This window comes from Equus quagga, chromosome 7 (genome assembly GCF_021613505.1).
Source record: "Equus quagga isolate Etosha38 chromosome 7, UCLA_HA_Equagga_1.0, whole genome shotgun sequence".
Classification (NCBI taxonomy): domain Eukaryota; kingdom Metazoa; phylum Chordata; class Mammalia; order Perissodactyla; family Equidae; genus Equus; species Equus quagga.
Window position 1 is genome coordinate 7,233,423 of NC_060273.1, and position 22,123 is coordinate 7,255,545.

Below are 22,123 nucleotides of genomic sequence, written 5' to 3' on the forward strand. Positions count from 1 at the left end.
TTTATAAACCAGGCCTCATAAAGTTCTTCAAGCAAGGTGGTAGGATTAGCATACCAAAGAAACTGGCAACGCTCTCAGTCTCAGCAGAACTGTGGGCCAATTAGATTTTCTGTCTGTTCCTTTGAATTGTTCTTATTTATTGTTTCTTTTTGGTCCCATTTGTCTGGCAGTTTTTTGTTTATCTATTTGTTTTATATTTATCTTAGTTCCTTAATTCCTAGGCCTACAGTTCTCCTTGCCGAATCAGAGATAGGGCAGTCTGGACTCGTTTAAGGCAGGGAGGAGGGACCTCAGGGCTCTGCAAGATGCCAGCAGTCCCTGGAAATAGCTGATCAGGCGGAGTGGGGAAAACCAAGCTGTATTCTTTCTGGGCCTTTTACGGTCTGGAATCTCCATTCATCCATTCATTATGAGCACTTGGCGATGTCACAGTGTTCTGATGGGCAGTTTCTTGTATCTTTGATTTTAGCACTGAATGAGTGGGTCCTCTTTCCAAATACCTTTAGAAAGCTACCGGGTAATCAGTCATTTACACTTAAATGTTAACTAGTTTTCATCCAGCATTTTAATTTTTTTTTTGAGGAAGATTAGCCCTGAGCTAACATCTGCTGCCAATCCTCCTCTTTTTGCTGAGGAAGGCTGGCCCTGAGCTAACATCTGTGCCCATCTTCCTCTACTTTCTATGTGGGACGCCTACCACAGCATGGCTTGCCAAGCGGTGCCATTTCCGCACCCGGGATCTGAACCGCGAACCCCCAGCCGCCAAAGTGGAACGTGCGCAGTTAGCTGCTGGGCCACCGGGCCGGCCCCCCAGCATTTTAATTTTTATAAAAGCACCTTTCTCACATCTACAATCTCATTTACTCCCATAAAGGAGTTACCACCACTATTATCTCCTCTTACTATTGAGGAGATTGAGGACCAGAAAGGTATAGCGACCTACCCTAGATCATGCAGAAGGAACCCCGGACTCCTAGTCCAGTGCTCTTTGCATTGCCCCCACGATGCACAAGCCATTTGTCAGGAGCTGGTGGGCCAGGAGGTGTTAAGTGAATGGGAGCTCCCAGGACTGAGCGAGAGGGCCCTGACCGCCCGCACTGGGGGGCCGGGGGGACAGGGCATGATGCTCATTCCCCCTCCTTTTCATAGGAAACTTGTCTGACTCTGACCCAAGGGTTCCAGAGCCCAGGATCGGGGGCGCGGGGTGCAGGTCGGGCAGCTACGCTCGTCTGCAGCCGCGAGGGCCCAGAAAAGGGGCAAGGAGTCATTGAGGTCTAGGTTAAATCAATCTATAGAGCCGCCTCCTTTTCGAGAAGGGCTCCTCACCCGCCTTCCTACAGCCTCCCCTCCGGCTCCTTGGAGGTCCTCCGCCGCCTCCTCCGCAGCCCCAGCCCTCGCGGTCCCTCCTCCGGGCCCCCGGCTCCTTCGCCCCCGGAGGCCGGACTCTGCCCCCGCCCCGCCTTCCCTCCCCGCCGGAGGCGGTGGCCCGTGGCGGGCGCGCCCATTGGCTGCCGCGCGAGCGAGGGCCGAGGCCGGCGGCGCTGATTGGCCGGCGCCGCTCGGCGGAGCCAGGCAGCCCCGCGAGTCGCTGGGGGAAGCGGGGCAGAGCCGCGCGCGGCCGGAGCGCAGGGCGCGGAGCCCGCGAGTCGAAGCCCGGAGATCGGAGTCCGCGCATCGGAGCCGAGGCCTGGAGGTAAGGGCGGGCGCCCGGTCGCGCGGGGCGGGCCCTTCCGCGGGAGCCGAGATGGAGTCCCTCGGCCCTGCCCCCAGGGAGCAAAGCCTGGGCATCTTCTCCCAGAAACGGGGCCCTCATCCTCTCGAGACGCGGGTCCCCTCCCCCGAAAAGAAAGGGTCTCCAACCCCCAGGGAGCGAAATAGCTTCCTTCTCCCTTCAGAAGTGGGCCCTTCCTCCTGGCCCCCGACTCGAGAAATGGGATTCCTCTCCCTAATTTACCCCTTGGAATGGAATGTGCCCCCCCCCCAAGTGGGGTCCAGCCTTCCCAGGTATCTAGGGCCCCCTCTTTGGAGACCCATGCCCCTTCTCCTGACCTAAGAAACTAAGTTTGGCTTTCTTCTCCCCACCCTCCCTTCGGAATGATGGGGGTCTTCTCAGCTGGCGGATAATGGTGCACTCCCTCCATGGAAAATGGAGGCCCCCAGATGTTCTGGGAAATAAGCCCCTCCTTAAGATGAGGAAATCCCAGGGCAGAGACTCTGCAAGTCACCCTCAAACCGAATTCGGACGTCCCTGCATCTCCCACCTCAGAAACTGGACTCCGGGATTTGCCTTTAGAGATGATGGTTCCCCGCAAGACCCCCTCTGTACCTGTAAGAGAGCCGTGGCTGCCTCAGACACCCCCACACTAAAGGCATTTGGGGGGCTTCCTCTCTTCCTCCAGTAAAGGTGTAAGAGGAGGGGCTTTCAGACTCAGAAACAGGGCAAGGGGCTTTCCACCCATCCCCACCGAATCTCCCACCTCGCTCCACCCCTCTCTAGCCTTTCACGCCCATCCCACTAACACCTGACACGACCCCTCCCCCCTCCCTCCACCCCATCCTTCCCCATCTGTGCTCACACCTCCCTGCTCCACCTAATTCCTTCTCTCCTTCCCTCACCACCCTGGCCCCAGATAAGACCAGAGGAAGAGGTTTAGTAAGAAAGGTTTAGTAAGACTGAAACCCTTAAAGCTGGGACCCTGAGCCTAGAGACCCTTCTAGGAGTCTCCAAACTGGAATAGCAGAGATGGCCTGTGAGGCAGCAGGACTAGCGGGGACCCCCCCCCCCCACACACACACACAAAGGGCTGTGTTCCAAATATCGTCCCCTGAGACAGTCCGCCCCCTCTCCTGGAGGAGGGGGTGTCAGTGCAGGGAGAAGGGCCCCAATTTGCTTCCTGGGGCCGCTCCTCCACCCCCCAGCTCCTGAGGGCATTGCCCCGTGGAATTCCCTGGGCGCTTGGCCAAGGGAGATGGGTGCTGCAGGAACCATCCATTGGCCTGGAGACAGTGTTGGCCTTGCTGCTGTGATGAAGCTGGACTGAGGGACAGGGTGTCGGTGACCTGGCTGGGGGTGGGGGCGGGCTGGAAGCAGATCTTCTCTGGTGGGCCAGGTTAGGGGGCAGGGAAGAGAAAGATAAGGAGCTTTGCCTGGCTCTTTGGAGCTGTGCCTGTGACATGGTAGATGGAGAAACTCGCGTCCTGGGTGACCACCGAGGTCAGCCCTGGGCAGAGATAAATGGCCCCGTCTGGAGCCCTAAGACCTCAAAGGGCTTCTAGATCAAAGATCCTGCGCCTTCATTTGACAATTGAGCCAACAGAGGCCCAAAAAGGGGAAGAGACTCGTTCAAGGTCACCCAGCCGGGGGGTGGCAAAGCTGGTCACAGCCTCTCCAGGGCCTGTGGGGTGCTGGGGACTAGACACTGCCTCCAGTCCTCACGTTTACAACCAGGATGCTGGGTGCTGCTGTCCCCACTTGTCATAGGAGGTGCAGAGGGCTCTGAATGTCACACAGCCAGGAAGGGGCAGAGCTGGAACCTTGTAGAATCCATTCCTGAGGGTCTGCGCTTCACCACCCACCCGTGTGATCTTTTTATTGAGCCCACTGCGAAGTCTAGGCTTGCCAAAATCCATATCGACGCAGGATAGCATATAAGGTTGGTTGCGATATGCCGGAGCCGAGACGGCTGCAGGAACCTCAGCTGCATAGCTGGGTTCGCCCCAGGAACTTTGGACGGGGCCCGAGGGACCCCCATGCCCTGCTCCCCCCTTCTCTCTCAGTCCCGGCCTGCTCCCTTCAGCCCCAAGTTTCCTGCAGGATCTCCCGTCCCTGCTCGGAACCTGCATCTTTTCCTGAGACACTGGACGGGACAAGAGCTGAAACGCTGGCAGCAGGCTCTCCACGCTGGGCTGCCCAGCTGGGCTGCAGTGACAGGCCCCCACACATCCGAGGGTCTTGAGGTGGGGGCTGCCCCTGCCTCCAGCTAAGAGGTTGGCTGCAGAGCTCCAATTTAGAGCAGGGAGCCAAGTCCGAGGTGAAAGTGCAGAGCGTGAGGGAGAACTGAAGTGCACAGGGGTTGGGAGATTGGTCTCTGGACACAGGTTATCTGAGTCTAGAGCCCAGGTCTGCTATTCAGTGTGATCTTGGGGAAATTAATACGCTCACTGTGACTGGGTTCCCTCCACGTCCCTGTCAAGCTAAAATGAGTTAATCTTCTTCAGGTGCGTAGCACACTGCAAATGGGTGGAAGCAATGATTATGATTATGATTACATTGCACGGTCATAAAACCTCTAAAACTGGGTCGGGGGGATGTGCTTTTGGTTAAAACATTAACCTGCCCTGTAGATCAGCTGCCAGGGGCCAAGGCAGTGGACAGTCGGCCGGCGCTTCGGGACAAGGATGATGTGTTCCCAGAGACACAGTGCGGTGTGCGGGACGGACCACAGACCCTCAAGTCAGGTGGAGCCCAGAGTCGACTCCTTGCTACTGCTGCCTGGGGAACCTTGGGCAAGTCATTCACCTCTCTGAGCCTCAGTTTCCCCATCTTTGAATGTGGTTTGTTGGGGGGTAGCCATCAGATAAGAGCTGGGTCTAGAGCGGGCTTTCTTGTCCTTGGCAGTGTTGACATTTGGGGCCTGATAATCGTCCATCGTAGGGGGCCGTCCTGTGCATTGTAGGATGTTCAGCCTCGTTCCTGCCCTCTACCCATTAGCTGCCATTGCAACCCCCTCTAGTTATGACAAGTAAAACTGTCTGCAAGCATTGCCAGATGTCCCCTAGGGGGACAAAATCATCCCCCCCATTAAGAACCGCTGGTGTAATGTATGCCCCGCACGTAGTTGATGCTTCATCTAAGACAGCACCTTCTCCTCACTCAGGCTCCTCGTTCTGCTTTCTGCACGATGCAGCGGGGGGTGGTGTCCAGCCGCTCAGCCTCCCAAGACTAACAAGAGTTTTAATACCTCCCATTTAAACAGGACTTTACCGCCTCCAGAGCATGTATGTTACTCTGGGTTTCCCATTTTACAGATGAGCAGACTAAGGAATACAGAGGTTAAATGGCTTGTCTAAGGGCATTACCCGCTTCCCTGCTAGAGGTGAAAGAAACATTTATGCCAGAAACAGTTTCAGAAATAACCTAGTTCTGGAACCTTCTTCAGAAGATCACTTGGCAGTCTCTTTCAGAATTTAAACTGCATGCCCTTTGGCCCTGTAATCCCGCTTCTAGGAATCCCCTATAGAAATGCTCACAGGAGCACACTGATGAGGAACGCAGGAATGTTCCCTGCAGGGCTCCGTAATACCAACGTGGGGAGAGGTCACAGGACGGTGCATTCCCGGGGGAAATGAGCGGTCTTTTTAGAAGAATGAGGGAGAGCTACATTCCTGACCTGGAACAGCCCCCCAAACATGTTATTTAGTGAAAATGATAAAGTCACAGGATTATATATACTATAATCCCATTTGGGGGAGGGGAAGATACATGTAAATACATATGAAAATGGATAGTTATGGAAGCGAGGAACATGAAAGGGACCTATATATATACGAATATATTCACGAGGGAGGAAGAAGAAAAGGAATCCTCTAGCCAGCTTCCCAGGCGTTAAAAATGAGCAAAGTGCAGCCCACAGAGGCGGAGAGACTTGCTCAGGGTCCCTCAGTCAGGAAGCCCAGCATTAGGTCCCCAGCCGGAGTTCCGAACCCCAGGCCGGGGCTCCTTCAGCTGCCCAGCCCCCAGGAGGAAGGCTGCCTTTGCCCCTAGTGGCAGCTGATGGGCATGGACTGAGGGCAGGACATGCCCTCTCTCCAGGGAAGTGATGACGCTGGAAGGCCAAAATGCGTGCCTTTGCCCTTCCTGAGGGTTCTGGGGCTGGGAGACAGGAATCTGAGGCCTCATCCCCACAGGCTGAGCCTCTGCCCTGGCCCTGGGGAATTCCTTCCCCAGCATCCCAGCGGGTCTTGGGGTCGGACTGACTGGAGCTGAACTGGGCTTCTGCCAGCATGATGGCCTCAGGCTGCAGCCACTTTGCTTCTCAGTGTCTCCTTTCTCCTCTTTAAAAAGGGAATAATAGTTAAAAAAAAAAAAAAAAAAAAACAAAGAACAAAGTAGGAGGAGGGTCAGTGGTGGAACTTATCTCACTGGGTTCTTGTGAGGATTAACGCAAGTTGTGGTCCAGCACCTGGTACACAGCGAGCCCTGGCTCTCCCCGCCTCTCTCTGCTGGCCTGCCGCCTGGCCAGAAGGCAGGGGAAAGAGCCTGGCTCCTGACAGCTGGGGAGCCTGAGGCCTTCAAGAATGCTCAGCTGGCTGAATCAATGACCGCCCCTCGACTGTGTCCCAGTGGGAAGTCTGGGTTCTGAGGGTATCTGTTCTCTCCCTCCTCCCCGTGTCCGACCACCCTTGCTTCTCTAGAAGCTCCATGCATTTAACTGATTTACTCATCGTGCGGACAGGACGGCCTGATGTGACCTCTAGGCACACATTCCTTCAATAACAGGGTCGACCCTCCGAGGCTGATTTCCTCTTCCTTCGAAAGCTGTCTCACATTCCAGCTTTCGTAGCACATCTCCCTGACTCTCCCCGCCCTCAGCCTGGGCAACCGTTTCTCCTCTGAACTCCGGTCACCCGCGTCCGAGGCTTCCTTGGGTCCAGCATCCGGGGCTTCCTTGGATCCAGCACTGTTGGCCGGTTTCTCTCCCACCTCCTGTTATTCCCTGGAGGGTGGAGGTCACACCTGTGTCCTGAATGCTTCCTGGCACACAGTAGGCACTCAATGAGCATTTAGTGCGTGCATCAATGTATTTTTTTTATTGTGGTATAAATACACATAAAATAAAATTTACCGTTTTAATCATTTTAAAGCGTGCAATTCAGTGACATTAAGTACATTCACAACGTTGTGGAACCATCCCCCACCACTGTCTAGTTCCAGAACTTCTTCATCACCCCAAAAAGAAACCTCGTATGCATTAACTAGTCACCATCCCACCCCCCCACCCCACCTCCAGCAGCCACCAGTCTGCTCTCTGACTCAGTGGATTTGCCTGCTCTGAGTATTTCGTATAAGTGGACTCATTCGGTGTGTGGCCTATTGTGTCTGGCCTGTCCACGTCGTAGCATGTGTCAGTACTTCATTCTTTTTTATGGCTAAATAATATTCTGTTGTATGGATGTACCACAATTTGTTTATCCATTTGTCAGCAGATGGACATTTGGGTTGTTTCCAACTTTTGGCTGTTGTGAATAGTGCTGCTGTGAACGTGTGTGTACAAGTTTTGGCTTGGAGACCTGTTTTCAGTCATTTTGGGTATATGCCCAGGAGTGGAACCGCTGGGTCATATGGTAATTCTTTGTTTAATCTTTTGACAAACTGCCAGACTACACCATCTTACTTTCCCGCTGGCAATGTGTGAAGGTTCCAGTTTTCCACATCCTTGAGAACACTTGTTATTTTCTGTTTGTTATTATTATTATCATTATTATTGCCATTCAAGGAGATGTGAAGTGGTATCTCATTGTGGTTTTGATTTGCATCTCCCTAATGACTAATGATATTGAGCATCTTTTCACATGCTTGTTGGCCATTTGTATATCTTTTTTGGAGAAATGTCTATTCAAGTCATTTGCCCATTTTTGAATTGGGTGGTTTGTCTTTTTGTTGTTGAGTTGTAAGAGTTCTTTATATATGTAGATGTATTTTTTCTGTTGCCATTTCCTCTTGCAGTTAAACATTTGCTTAGCTGCTGGGGGTCAGGCACTATCTTGTGACCTTGGGATATCAAGGTGATGACAGTACAGTTCCTGCCCACAAGGCGCTCACAGATAGAGCAAACTTTTTCAACCTCAACACTATTGACATTGCTATGGGGGCTGCTGTGTGCATTGTAGGATGCTTAGTAGCACTCTGACCTCTACCCCACTAGATACCAGTAGCACACCTCCCCCCAAGTTGTGACAACCAAAAATGTCCCCAAACAATGCCAAACGTCCCCTGGGGAGCAAAATTGTCCCTGGTTGAGAACCACTGGTTTCGAGGCCAAAGTACGTATGTGTATCTACAATTTCAGTCATATTTCTTGTGCCTAAAAGAGTAAATACTGGGCATTCAGAACATATTTGTTAGGTATTGGATGGGTGTGAGGGTAGATGGATGGACAGATGATGGATGAATGGATGGATGAACACAACCCCTTTGTTGGTTACATAATTGATGGGTGAGTCTGTGAATGGATGGAGGAATAAATGGAGGCAATTTATGAAGTCTGGGCATGTGCCTAAAATTCTACTATGGGAAAACAAAACACTGTTCTTCCAACTGGAATATTCTATCCCTTTCTCTCTGCCTAGCACAGTGGTTCTCACACTTTAGCATCAGAAGACTCCGGAGAGCTTGTTAAAACACAGATTGATGGATCCAGAATTTATGATTCAGTAGAATCTCTGGCCTGGCAGAATGCTCCCAACCCGGTTTCCATGTCCTTTGGGAACCTGCGCCAGACTTCCTTCACCTCGCCAACCTGTCCATTCTCAGAGGTTCCGTAGGCTTAACTGCCAGCATGTCCCATTTAGGTGCTAACATATATTGCCTCAGACTATCAACAACATGCTGGAAATCTCTCCCTTGGCTGCACTGAGAATTCCTTCAACGCCCCAACCCACTGTGTCATAGCACCTTGCCGCTGGAAGTGTGGTCCAGCGCCCAGCAGCATCTTGTCATCTGGCAGCTGGTTAGAAATGCAGGCTCTTGGACCTCACCCAGGCCTGGAGACTGCAAATCTGTATTTGAACAATATCTGGGGGCAGGGTGGCATTCGTGGGCACATGCCAGTTTGGGAAGCCTGTCCTGCGACATCACTATAACCCTCACAGCTCAGAGTTAAGCCCGGGGTAGCTTTGCCGATGGCTTGCATTGACAGCACCTGTTACAATGTAAGTGGTATCTGGGCTGGAACCCTATTAGGGTCTTATTGGGCATTCCTGTCCTTGCCTCGTGTACTTTATTTCTTGGAATGTCTAAACTGACCTTGCTTGACCCATGGGAAAACAGAGGCCCAGAGGGGCAGCACCTTGCTCAAGGTCACACCGTGACCATGAAGCAGAATGGAATTTGCCATCCATTCGCTAAAGGGGCTCTGGAAGGGCTGCAACACCACGGTGGCGATACATGAAAATACGGAGTGGGAGGGCAGCATGCTGAAGCTGCTCTGTTTGTTCTTCAAAAGTGGAGAAAGGGAAGAGCACTTAAAAATGGGCCAAAAACAAGAACTTAAGTGGTATTCTTTCATTTATTCAGCAAGTGTTTGTTGAGTACTCAGTAGATGCCAGACACTGGCATCTAGGATACGATGCTGAACAAGGAAAACAAAGTCTTGTTTTTGGTGACTTCTGTCTAGTTGGGCAGTATAGGTCATCTGACATCCATTCATTCATTCATTCATGAGCGTGTCCATTTATTCCACAACTCTGTGTGTCCTGTATAGTCCTAGGAGTGTGTGTGTGTGTGTGTGTGCGTGCGTGTGTGTGATGAGGGACAGATAAAGACCCAGTTACTACACCAGAGAATCTTCTAGAATAGCTTGGGGAGATGTGCGCATAAACCACTGCCGTTCAGTGAGATGAGTGCTGGGGGAGGATGGGAGTAGTTACAGGTTCTAGTTTGTCCCTTGACCCTGGGGATGCTGGGCAAAAATTTCAGGAGGAAAAGGCAGAAAAGACAAGAGAGATGTTCTCGATAGAGAGATCATACACAGAGGCTTCGTGGAAAACTGTGGAAAGAAAATCTTCAGAAAAGAAGGAGAAAATCATGCCTCCCATCCAGATACAAAAATGAACACTTGTTAATGATTTTATCGAGCTCATTCGGTGAGGGAACCAGGCAGATGTTAGAGCTGGTTCAGAGGAAAAGTCAAATAAAGCACAGTTGTGTATGGAGTTAAGAAATGTTGAAATGAATTGCAAATGGAGGCAAATAGTGGTTAGACAAGACAGAATTTGCTTGTCTGTCAGTTTCCTACAACTTACAAAAAGTTGGGAAAAATAGCTCGACGATCATGAACAGGGCTAGAATCAGATAACAAGCAAGTTTGTGTTGTATGTAGACACCGCATGATTTCCCACTGAGACACAATTTCTTTTCTATAAAACCAACGTTCAGAGGATGGGAGAGGCGTTTGCTGGGGCACGGGGTGGGTGAGTGAGGAGAGGGGAAGCTGCAGGAGCCCCAGATCGTGGACAGCCAGGTGACCCATGATGAAGCATTTGGACTTGACCCAGAGACCAGTGGGGAACCGTGGAAGGGTTTTAAGCCAGGAGGTGGCCTGATTTGATTAGCACTTGAGAAAGATCCTTCTGGAAGCTGAGTGTAGAGTAGACCGACTATAGAAAGATCAGAGAGAGGAGCTTGTTAAAAGATAGGTCGGTGGGGACTTCACCTAGAGTAGGGCTTGACAAGTTTTTTTGTATAAAGGAGCAGATAGTAAATATTTGAGGCTTTGTGTGCCACACAGTCATGATCTCAACTACTCAACTGTCTGTAACATGAAAGCAGCCACAGACCATGTCAATGAATGGGCGAGTCTGTGTTCTAATAAAACTTTATTTACAAAAACAGGCTGGGGGGCCAGATATCCCCCCTCCCAACCGTAGTTTGTAGCAATGTCAGAGAAGCTAGAGCTGTCCATGGTTTTGAGAGGCCTCCTGTGTCCCTTCCTCCCTAGAGGTGTTTAGAATCCATTGGCAGCTGTTGGTGGGAGCTCAGGGCCACCTTCTCCCACTTGCCTTTGAGCCCGGGTTCCGTGAGGGAACCTGACAATTCCTGAGACGGATCTCTGGCCTTCCAGCAAAAGCTTTTAGGACCTCGAAGCTCCTTCGGGGCAGAGTTGGCCAAAAGCCTCTTACAACAGCCAAAAGAGCAAGCCACCACCTCGGCAGGGCTGTTCCCGTGCGGGAACAGAGCCTGCCTCCGCTCTCCTTGCCCAGAGCTGTAAATAGCTCTCTGCTGGCTTTGCAAGCTGAGCACCGTTCTGGGACAGGCTGGAAATGAGCACACCAAGAAGCATTTGTGCAGATTCCTGCCTGCATGTGGATTGGCGAGCCTGGCACCCTGCCCCAGCCCTAAGTGCACAGTCTTCCCCGGGGCTGACAGCAGGGCTCAAAGAAGAGCCACACGCAGAAGGGCATGGACATTGTAACCTGGGGACAGGGTCCAGGACGAATCCAGAGCTGGGCTGTCAGGGCAATGATAAGCTCAAGGGGCAAGAGGAAGCCTTCAGAGGACCCTGGATGGAGTTTCTGCTCAGGCTCTGCCCATCCTAATAACAATGACCCCTAAATAATGGCAGCTCGCGTTTGCTGAGCATTCAGTGAGTGCACAAACTGTTCCAAGGGTTTTGTGTTTTGTGCTCATCTCATTGCTCACAATCCCAGGAGGAAAGACTGATCAGATTGCAGAGGTGGGAGATGCAGGCTTGGAGAGGATGACTACGCGCCCAGGCTCTCGTGGTAAAAGTAGCATGTCTACGGGGAAACCCAGGCTTACAGGCTCCGGGGCCCCAGAGCCACATGGGTGCCTCTGGGTGTGCACACTGCTCTCTCTGGCCTCAGTTTACTCATCAGTCAATGGGAATAAGGATGTCTTATCCCTTGATGATCACAGCAGAGTTTTGGAGGACCAGCTGCCACAGCAAATGAGAAAGCAGGGTTAAAAAGTCAAAAATGGGGGCCGGCCCCGTGGCCAAGTGGTTAAGTTCGCACACCCCACTTCTTTGGCCTAGGGTTTCGCCGGTTCAGATCCTGGGCGGGGACATGGCACCACCCATCAGGCCATGCTGAGGCGGCGTCCCACATGCCGCAACCAGAAGGACCTACCACTGGAATATACAATGATGTCCTGGGGGGCTTTAGGGAGAAGAAGGAAAAATTTTAAAAAGAAGATTGGCAACAGATGTTAGCTCAGGTGCCAATCTTTAAAAAAACAAAAGTCAAAAATGCTGAATCAAACCTGTGGGAGGTGGAGAAAGTCTGACGCACTTCCTTCCCGCAGTAGCCGCCCCCAACCAGCTGGGGTCGATTGTAGCCCTTGGTCAGATTTGCCCCTGAGCAGCCCCTCAGAGGCCTGCCGTGGGCCCGGGTTGGGGTCTTTTTCTTAGACGCTCCTGTGGGGTCAAAGGAAAGATTCTGTATCTGGAAAGCAGCTGTGTTGCTGGCCCCCCAGGTGCCCTGGAGATTGCGGCCCTGGACGTCGGTCTCCTCTGTATAAGGGCAGCAGCAGCACTACGTTTCGAAACAACATATTGGCGGTCATGAGAACGAATGACAGGAGCGAGTGTGGTTGAAGGCTTTCTACTGCCAGCACTGGGCTCTGTCTGGATTATCTCACCGATGCTCTCAATAGCCCAGCTGGGAAGGTCCTCTTTTGCGGATGAGGACACAGAATCAGAGAGGTTTACGTTGCTTGGCCAAGGTCACAGAGGAAGGAAGAACCAGAAACTGGATTTGAACTGAGATCCACCCGGCTCCAAAACCCAGGTCTTCAAACATGCGTTTCACTGGGGACCTTCGAGTGCTGAAGAGTTTGAAATCCCGCCTCCTTCTCTTCCCGGGCCTTTATTGACCTGGTCTCTGCATATTTATTCTGCTTTTTAATGATAATTAATTTTCTGAATAGGCAATGTAGCACGTGGTGAAACTCTCCAACAGCACAAATCAGTATACAGAGGAAAGTAAATCTTCCTCCTTCACTCCTATCTCCTGGGCCCCGCCCGCTCCCAAGAGGCATCTCTGTATTTTAAAAGTGGTTACCGTTTGGCACTTTGATTTTTATCCTTAAAATATATCACAGTTTTTCTTATCCTTTTTCATGGCTGCAGAGTATTCCACAGTGTTGAGCACTTAGTTTATCCGACTGATCCCCTATCGGTGAGTCTCTAGGTTGTTTCTGATATTTCCCATCACAGAAGCAGCAGCAATGGACAAGTTTGTACACAGTCGTGTCACACATGTGCAAATATTTCTGTAGAATAAATTTCCAGAAGTGGAATTGCTACATCAAAAGGTATGTGTGTGTTTTTTTCAAATACTTTCTGTAAACCTTTTTCTCATAAAATATAACATGCGTACAGAAATGTAAGCAAAACAGCAAAGAAGAGCTCAGTGATTTTTTCACAAAGGTGACAGTCATCTGACTGCAAATGAGGTCAAGAAGTAGACCACCGAGGGCCAGAAATAGCAGGCCCGCATGCCCTTCTCAGTCATTACCGCATCCCCATGTAATCCCACCCAGTCTCTCACAGAGACTCTTCCTTGCCCTTCTTCAGAGTTGCAGTCCACTACCTGAGGGTGCGTCCTTCATTCAAGATGAGTTTTGCTTGGTTTTCTTCCCTGTGTTCTTCTGTGTCTTGCTTCTTTTGCAAACCATAACATCTGTGAGCTTTATCCATGTCGTTGCCTGTGGCTTTGTCCATCCATTTTCATGGCTGCGTAGTAGTCCATTGCATGAATAGGCCACAAGTCATTTGTCTGCTCCCCTGCTGATGGACATCTGGGTTGTTTGCAGTTTGGGGTTTGTCTTAGTCTGCTCAGGCTGCCAAACAAAATACCATAGACCGGGTGGCTTAAATACAGAAATTTACTTCTCACATTTCTGGAGCTGAAGGTGTGAGCTCAGGGTGTCAGCAGGGTCGCGTTCTGGTGAGGGCTGTCTGCCTGGCTTGCAGACTGCCGCCTCTTCCCTGTGTCTTCATGTGGCAGAGAGAGTGCCCCGGTGTCTCTTGCTCTTCTTACAAGGACACTTATCCTATCATGAGAGCCCCACCCTCATAACCTCATCTAAACCTGATTATCTCCCAGAGGGCCCACCTCCAAATACCATCGCCTTGGAGGTTAGGACTTCAACTTAAGGATTTCAAGGAAACACAGTTCAGTTTATAGCAAGACTGTGACAAACAGTGTTGCCACGAACATTCTAGAACAGAGTAGTTGCCCACTGGACTCCACCAGCATGTGCCTGTGCGTCCCAGTTTCTCCACATCCTCTCCAGCTCCAGCACATCGACTTGCTGTTGTGTTTTCTCGTTTTAGCCATTCTGGTGCGTGTGTAGTCGTTTTTGAAATTTCTCTCCTTATTAACTGAATTGGATCATCTTTCTACGTGTTCATCAGCCATTTGGGTTTCCCCTTTCATGAAGAGCCTGTTCAGGTCCCCTGTCCACTTTCTTCTGCGTTGTCTATTCTTTTCTTCTTGCTTTGTAGGAGCCTTTTTCATGCTGGATACGATCTCTTTGACAGCTCCGTGTCTTGCAAATACTTTCCGCTCTGTGATGTGATTTTCATTTTCGGTGGTGACACCTGATGATTGGAATTTTTAATTTTTATGTAGTCCATATCATTAATCTTTTCTCTTATGGTTAATGCTTCTTGTGTCCTATTTCAGAAACCCAAGGTCATTCATATTGCCCCCTCCAGTATCTCCTAGAAGCTTCCTCATTTTCCCATTCAATTTACCTCCACAAGCCACCTGGGGGTGATTTTTATGTACTGGATTAGGGAGGGTGATGACTAATCTTTCTTTCCATATGGATAATCTCATTGTCCCAATATCACTGGCACTTTGTGGGGAATCAAGTGTCGGTGTGAGCGTGGGTCTGTTTCCTCTTCTCTGCTCTCTGTCATTGGTCAGTGTTTATCTTTGCCCCTACACCACATTACCTGAACCACGGTAGCCTTAGAAATGATAGAACATGCCGGGTGCCCTCTAAAGCGACTGCCCCGATCAACACTCATAGGAACAATTCAACGAAAAAGCGTCGTGAGGGCCTGCTACGGTTCCAGACGGTGTAATGCTGGGGGTCTGATTTTAAGCATAAAAATGGCTTAAAGAGGTTTACAGTCTTGTGAGCGGCCAGACATGAACCAAATAAGTTTATAAACAGAGGTACCATGTAAATGTGATGGAACCACGAAGGGGAGTGGTATGTGGGACAAAGAGTGTGCTAAGAGGGGGGTTTGAACTGGTAGGAGAGGGTCAGAGAAGGCTTCCTGGAGGAGGTGCCTCATGAGTTGAAATTAGAAGGGTGAGCAGGAATCAAGGAATCGGAAGCAAGGGAAAATATTTTGGGCAGTGGGAACAGCATGTGCCAAGGCTCTGAGGTAGAAGCCCACGCAGGATGGACACCAGATCCAAGTGGCAGAACCCAGAGGGAGGGGAAGGTGCTGTGCACGGAGACAGGGCAGGTGAGCAGAACCTGACCTCAAGGCCTTTGAGCCCCATTCAAGGGCTGGTTTTTATGCCAAGAACAACTATCCTAAGAAAATAACAGGAGTCTCATTGAATCTCCCAGGTGAAGTTCCACGAGGCTTTTCAGCATGTCGAGGGTGGCTTCTTTGCAGGAGAGCATGTGTGGCAACCTCTGGCGTAACACACCGGCCCTATTTAGCTTCACCCCCGAGCTCCTGGCACCGAGCGTGTCGGTTTTACTAGGAGTGGAAGCGACAGTTCTGCACAGTCAGCCCGAGTCCCGCTGGTAGCAGCATCTGCCGGGCCCCATACCCGGTCTGGAACGCTCTCCCCAGCCTGGCGAGCGTGTCCTGCCTGCTTGGGCATTCCTGGGATGGGCCTGGGGCCAGACACCGTGCTGTGGACTTGAACTGTTCCTCCTGGTTCATCAGCAGCTCTCCTCATCTCCCTAGGGAGGTGTTGTTATTCTCACTCCACGGCTGACAAAACGGAAGCTCAGAGAGCTCAAGTCACTTGCCTAAGACCACACAGCTTCCAAGGGGCAAACATAACCATTTCCAGCTCTCTTCAGATTTTATTTTCTAAACTTGTGGGGAACCTCTTTTCCTTTTCAGAATAAAGAGGGGATCAGAGTGATGGGGAATTTTACCTGCACAGTAACAACAATTTTTTTGAGTCAGGATTCTAAAATGTTCCCAAATCCTTGCCTTGAGCTGAACTGATGATTACCCAGGCCTAAGAACCCTTGTCCTGCTCTTGGCAGTGCCTTCTTTTTTTTTTTTTGCTGAGGAAGATTAGCCCTGAGCTAACATCCATGCCCATCTTCCTCTACTTTATATGTGGACGCCTGCCACAGCATGGCTTGACAAGCGGTGCCATGTCCACACCCGGGATCCGAACCAGCAAACCCCAGGCCGCCGAAGTAGGAAGTGTGAACTACTGGGCCACTGGGCCGGCCCTGGCACTGCCTTCTTAATTGGGTAGCCAGCATGGGGTTTGGGTTCTTCTTGTACCAAGCAGAGTAATTGAGGAGGTTTTAATCAAGATGTATGTCTGCTGGGTTTTTACGGAATTGGAGCCGGAGGAGGGAGCTCTGTAAACACCAGCACTCAAAATCTCAATAAACAGGTCCATCCTCGTCTCCAGACGGAGATGCAGACACAGCCGACAAGATTGACGGCGTTCTCATGAATCCAGACCTCAGTTGTTTTCCTTGTGGGTTTTGAGGTGGGAATTTGTTGGCAAAAGAAGGAAGAAGCCAGGAGCTTCGGGAGGTTTCAGAGCCTGGAGGGAGGGGGCAGTCCTGGGATAGGCCTGCTTTCCTCTGGGGTGGGACGTGTTGGGGGAAAGCCAGAATATGGATCGCTGTTAGTCCCTCCCCTGTCACACTGAGCTCCCCACATCGGTGCACTTGCTCTGTCTGTTGTGCATCTACTCTGCTTGGCAGGCTGTGTGCTGGGGACTGCGAGTCCGCTCTCTGCGGACCCTGTGACGACCCTGTGATGTGACCTCAGACCCATTTTACAGATGAGGAGCTGTTACAAAACTTGGCCCTGCTCCCCAGGAACCCGGGGGGGAGCTGCTTCGTCTGTACGCCTGCGTCTGCATCGTGGCTGGTACCTCTCCTCGGAGCAGAGGACCTGCCCTCGCTCCTTAAGGGTGGAAGCTCTCCACTGGGGCAACTGGGCCCCCGTCCCCCACCCCAGGGGACATTTGGCAAGCTCTGGAGACGTTTTGGGTTGTCACAACTGGTGCGGGAGGGAGGTGCTACTGGCGTCTGGCAGGTGGAGGCCAAGGATGCTCGTCAACACCCTACGGTGCACAGGACAGGCCCCCCCCAACCCACACACAAAGAATGATCTGGCCCAGAAAGTCAATAGTACTGAGGTTCAGAGGCCCTGCTTAAGAGCACGCCTTCCCAGTACACTTTCTAGTGTTTTCAGAGGGAGTTTCTGTTAGGGAGTGCATCTCCCTCTAACACCTTCTCCCTTATGATTTGTTCTTACTGGATTTCTAGGTTTTTCTTCCGCTAGGATAGGAGGGCCTAGACTCTGGGGTGGAGTCGGTAAAATGCCATAGATAAGATCCATAGGAGGGGGCAGCTGAACCCGGGATGTTTGGCTCATGGTAGATTTTCAAAACTCACCATTCTGGAACCCTTCAGGATGTTTCCCATACTGCGGTTTCACCCCTGTGTTGACTAGGAGATTGAGAGGAAAGTCCTCCCACAGGGCCTGAGGCTCTGGGCATTTCCTCCTTCTGGGAATGGAGAAAGTTAGTAAATTCATGCCCTTGCTGCGAGATGAGCTCTCTGCAGTCGATCTCGTGGGAATGAGCAACGGTGCTCAGCTCTCGCCCTTTGTGTGGGGTTGCTCCCTTGCCCAGCTAAATAGAAGGCTCCCCCAGTGTGATTAAGGAGGATTCGCTTGGTTCAGACCTTTGACAGATCCAAAGGCATCTGTAGGAGATAGTAGATTGTAACCGTATTTCAGGGGAGTGGCAATCTTTAACCTGCAGAAGGTTATAAACCGAGGTATCCCCAGCTACCAGGCACTGAGGTTGCTGGGAAAGTCCTGCCAATGCTCAGCTGGGGGCTGCAGGCCCCCCTCTGCATCCTGCCTCCCAACTTGAATGAGCAAGGCCGGCCCAGGGCTCAGGGACGTCCACACACGAAAGGTAGACCCGGAAAGCAAGGCCGACGATGCGAAGGCTGCTCGGGCCTCTGCTCTCAACAGGGAGCAGAAGCACACGAAACCCTTCGACTAGTTTCTGTTCTTGCTGAGTACTTGACACGTATTATCGTTTAGCGCTCAAGGTAGGACCTGTTCTCCTCGACATTTTACAAGCGAGGAAACTGAGGCACACGGAGGTTAAGTAACTTGCCCAAGGTGGAAATTTCCATCTTACGTGATTCAAAGAGTTCAAGAGCAGTCTGGCCCAGAGAGGCTGCCCCTCGGTTTAGGCAGGTCCCCCTTCTCCACGCCCCGGGCCAGTTCCCCCCTCTCTTTGGGGAAGTCGTTGCCCGGGGTCTCCTTCTCACAGGGGTTTATCCCTCTCTGTTGTAAGTCTCCAGTATGTGTGTCTCCAGCACTAGACTGTGGATCCCATGAGGACACAGGCTTTACATGTCCTTTCTGTGTCCCCAGCATCATCCCAGGCTCTGGCATAGAGTGAACATGTGGCCAGCGTTTGTAGAGTGAATACGTGAATACGTTACTTGGATTAACTTTTTCAGGGTTTCTGAGAAGCTTCGGTGTATATTTCAGTCTTGAATTTGCTTTGAGGGATTTCTCTTGTTTCGTCTTGCCCTTTTTCTTCAAGTACGCTCTTTGTTTTGAGATCATTGTAGATTGGCGCAGTTGGGAGAAATAATCCAGAGAGATTCCACGTGCTCTTCACCCAGTTTCCCCCAGTGGTGACACCTTGCTAACCTATAGTCACAACCAAGAAAGTGACACTGATGCCATCCACTGGTCTTTGCAGACTTCCCAGTCTTAAATGCGCTCACCCTGTACGTTTTTACCAACAACGTTTGCTGGTCTCACAAGGGTGCCGGTTAAAACCAGAAGGTAACAGCATCTCGGGGTGACTCGGGGCTTGGGTCTGGGTCCTCGACATGGAGGCTGTGGATGGTGGCGCAGGAGAGCTCTGCAGGCGCCGGGTTACCTGAGAGTCGGGCACCTGGTAGTCGACTCCTAGATCGTCAGGAGCTGGAGGAGTGAAGGTGGATGAGGACGCTGCCTCTGCAGATGTGTTATGACAGTCCCCTGATGACTACCCAGTAGAGAGAGAGAAAGGTGCTTCTGAGAGAATTCAAGGTGATGTCTAGTAAATGCCCTGGAAGCAGCTCATTTGTTCCCCAAGCCTCATCCTTCTCATTCCACATTCCGTAGTTTCGTCTTATCCAAGCTCCACCTAAGTGCTTGTTTCCGGGTTCGAATTCCAGCTCAGCTGCTTCCCGCAGTGGAGACTTGGGCGTGTTAGTTAACCTCTCTGCGCCTCACCCGTGCAATGGCGGTGATCATCGTACCTACCTCGTAGGTTGTTATGAGGATTGAATGAAGCAAGATGTGGAAACGGTCAGGAGAGCGCCTGACACAGAGCACTAATTACTCGATGGATGTCAGTATTATTATTAACACCCATTATTTCTTTTTTTTCTGCACTTTTTTTTTTTTTTTTGAGGAAGATTAGCCCTGAGCTAACATCCGCCACCAATCCTCCTCTTTTTGCTCAGGAAGACTGGCCCTGAGCTAACACTCGTGCTCATCTTCCTATACTTTATGTGGGACGCCAGACACAGCATGGCTTGCCAGCGGTGCCCTGTCCACACCCGGGATCCAAAACCAGCAAACCCCGGGCTGCTGAAGCGGAACGTGCGACCTTAACCACTGCACCACCAGGCTGGCCCCTCATCCATTATTTCTTTACATTAAATTGATTTGCTTTCTTTACGGAGCTTCACCCTAAGCAGCCACATGCGCACATTAATCGGTTTCACTTTTTTTTCTTAATGTATGCTAAAATAAAGATTACCATTAAGATAAATGTTTACTCACATGCCATCTAATATCATCTCTCAGGAAACGCAGTTTCAGACCCCAGGACTTGGGGTGGCTCAGTGGGTGCCTCTACCTGTGTGAGTTGGGGCCCCATGACTCCGAGCCTCAGTGGCCTCGTGTGGAGAATAGGCGTGATTGTCGAACCTGCCTCACAGAATTTGTTGTGAGATTTTGGTTGTCAAGCCTCAGGGAGACCTGAAATAGAGCCCTGCTCCTTGCCTAGCACCTCCGATGAGACATCAGACACGTTGCTCATCTTCCCTGAGCCTTGTTTTTTCACAGGTTAAATGGGAGGGCTGGGCAAGATCTCCGAGGTTTTTATCCAACTCGGAAAGTCTTTAATTCGAGATGCCCAGTGGCCGCTGCCCCTTTGCTAAGAGGGGCTTGTATTCCGGCGGAACGGTGGGCCTGGCTGTGGCACGTGTGCTCTGAAGGCTGAGCCATCCCTGGAGTGACTTTAAAAACCTGTCCCTGGGCCCTGTCGGGCAGAGAAGGAAGCAGGAGGAGGAGGCAGGCCAGCACACCCTAACACCTGAGTTCCCTCTGGGGCCTCAGGAGGGCAAGTTCCAGTTTGGGGAACACGGCTCTGTCCTCCCTTCGCCCACACGCTGCCCTCCCCGACCCCCTCCTCGTTCCCGGCGTTTGGCTCGGGAAGACAAGGCCCAGCAGGCCGCGCTCTGCCGGAGCCGCTGGCCAGGGAGCCCGAGTGTTGAGCCTGAGCTGCTGGTACAGGGGACACCAGATCCATCCTTGTGTGATCAGGGCCCGTGTCTCTTTGTGCCAAGTCTCCTCAAGCCTGTGAATTGCAAAGTCCTGGCTTTGCTGGGCGACGTCCTTTGGAAAGAAGAGTGGCATGTTGATGCCACATGGTTTTCGGGGAAAGTTGCTGAGTCTACAAGACAAGTCCTCACTTGAGTTGGCATTGTGGGGGAGAGAGGAGAACTCCTCCGAGATTTCTGTTAAAAGGCCGGAATGAGAAGCAGATGGTTCCTACCGGCGCCGATAAGAGGCCGGTGTCTTGCTCTAGTTGTCGTTTTCTGCAGGAGCCAAATGATTGTAAAGACTGCGTTTCTCCATTTGTATAGAATCACCCCATAGCGCCGTGCTCGTGATTCTGCAGGAAAGCGAGGCACTCAGACAGGCTTGGGTTCAAATCCCAGCTGCCACTTATTTGCTCCAAGAATGGGGGTGAGTTTTGCTTAATCTGCAAAATGATCCAGCCATTGCGTCACAAGTTGTTGAGAGGACCGAGGCTATCTGGAAATCAGGCGGCCGAGAGTGAGTGTAGATAACGCCTGAGCCCCCGAGAGGGGCCCTGCGGCTCTCGTTGCCTGGGTTTTCTGATCTGCTAAATGGGAAGAAGTCTTCCTGTGATGGCGCGATGCTAAGTCTCAAAACGAATAACACTGGTGGGAGTAGAGAGACACAGAGCAGCCGTCAGTGTAGCTGAACAGAGCAGTGTGCCCCTGGGACACCAGCTCAGTTACCGGCCATTCCTCAGGGCAGAGCAGTGGCCCCGGGGGAGTGGACGATCAAACAGTGCACAGCATCTTGGAACCTGGGACCCAGAGGAATTTCTTAGTTATTGAGCCCAAATCTGCCCATCCTGGTTACTTCTCTCTCCTTTTGTTATTTCTCCAGGTTGCAGCCATGGCACAAGGCACCGCTGGGACTCGAACCCAGGTCTCGGTGCACAGTGCATGCCCATAAACCCCGGGCCCTGTTACCTCTGTAACTCAGGGTCCTCTTGCTGCATTCCAGTCTGCCCAAGACTCAGCATAGCTCTGGGCACACAGTAGGGCCCGTGTGACTGCTCAGAGGGCCTCCTGGGGGCTTTCCAGAAGTTTGGGAATCAGCAGTCTGACTGGGTGCTGTGTTCCCTGAGTCCGGGCCAGCCCTTCTGCTCTGCAGATGCTGCCCGGATGATGGGGGCGGTGCAGGAGCGATGCAGGAGTGCTCCCAGGAGCCGGCTGCCCCGGGGGCAGACCTAAGGAGCACTGGTCTCAGACCGGCCTGTCTGAGCTGACCCAAGGCCACCTACTTCGCCGGGAGGCAGCTGCCCAGCTTGAGTCATCATTTGTTGATTTTAGTTTTTCCTCCCACAAAGTCAGCCTGCTGCTCACGTCGCCAGAGGTGCCCACGTCCCAAGGACTGAGCATTCAACACCTAATGATCTTGCACATCCGCGAGGGGATAGAGGTGAACGAGAGAGCAAGGAGCTCGTGTGCTGGCGCAGGGAGACAGACGCATCGCTGAGCAACTGAGAAACCAGTGAAGGGCCACGGCACACAGAAAATTTAGTGACGTGAAGTAGTGGGCGGCAAGGA

The 22,123-nt window shown here is 51.7% G+C and overlaps 1 protein-coding gene across 1 annotated transcript in view; it reads left to right on the forward strand.

Moving 5' to 3' along the window:
• Positions 1-1,578: 1,578 nt before the first annotated feature.
• ABAT (4-aminobutyrate aminotransferase) overlaps positions 1,579-22,123 on the forward strand; it is a 92,414-nt gene continuing 71,869 nt past the window's right edge. Inside the window, exon 1 of the mRNA XM_046666942.1 lies at positions 1,579-1,693. The gene's annotated coding sequence lies outside the window, so the exon portion shown is untranslated. The remainder of the gene's footprint in view (positions 1,694-22,123) is intronic.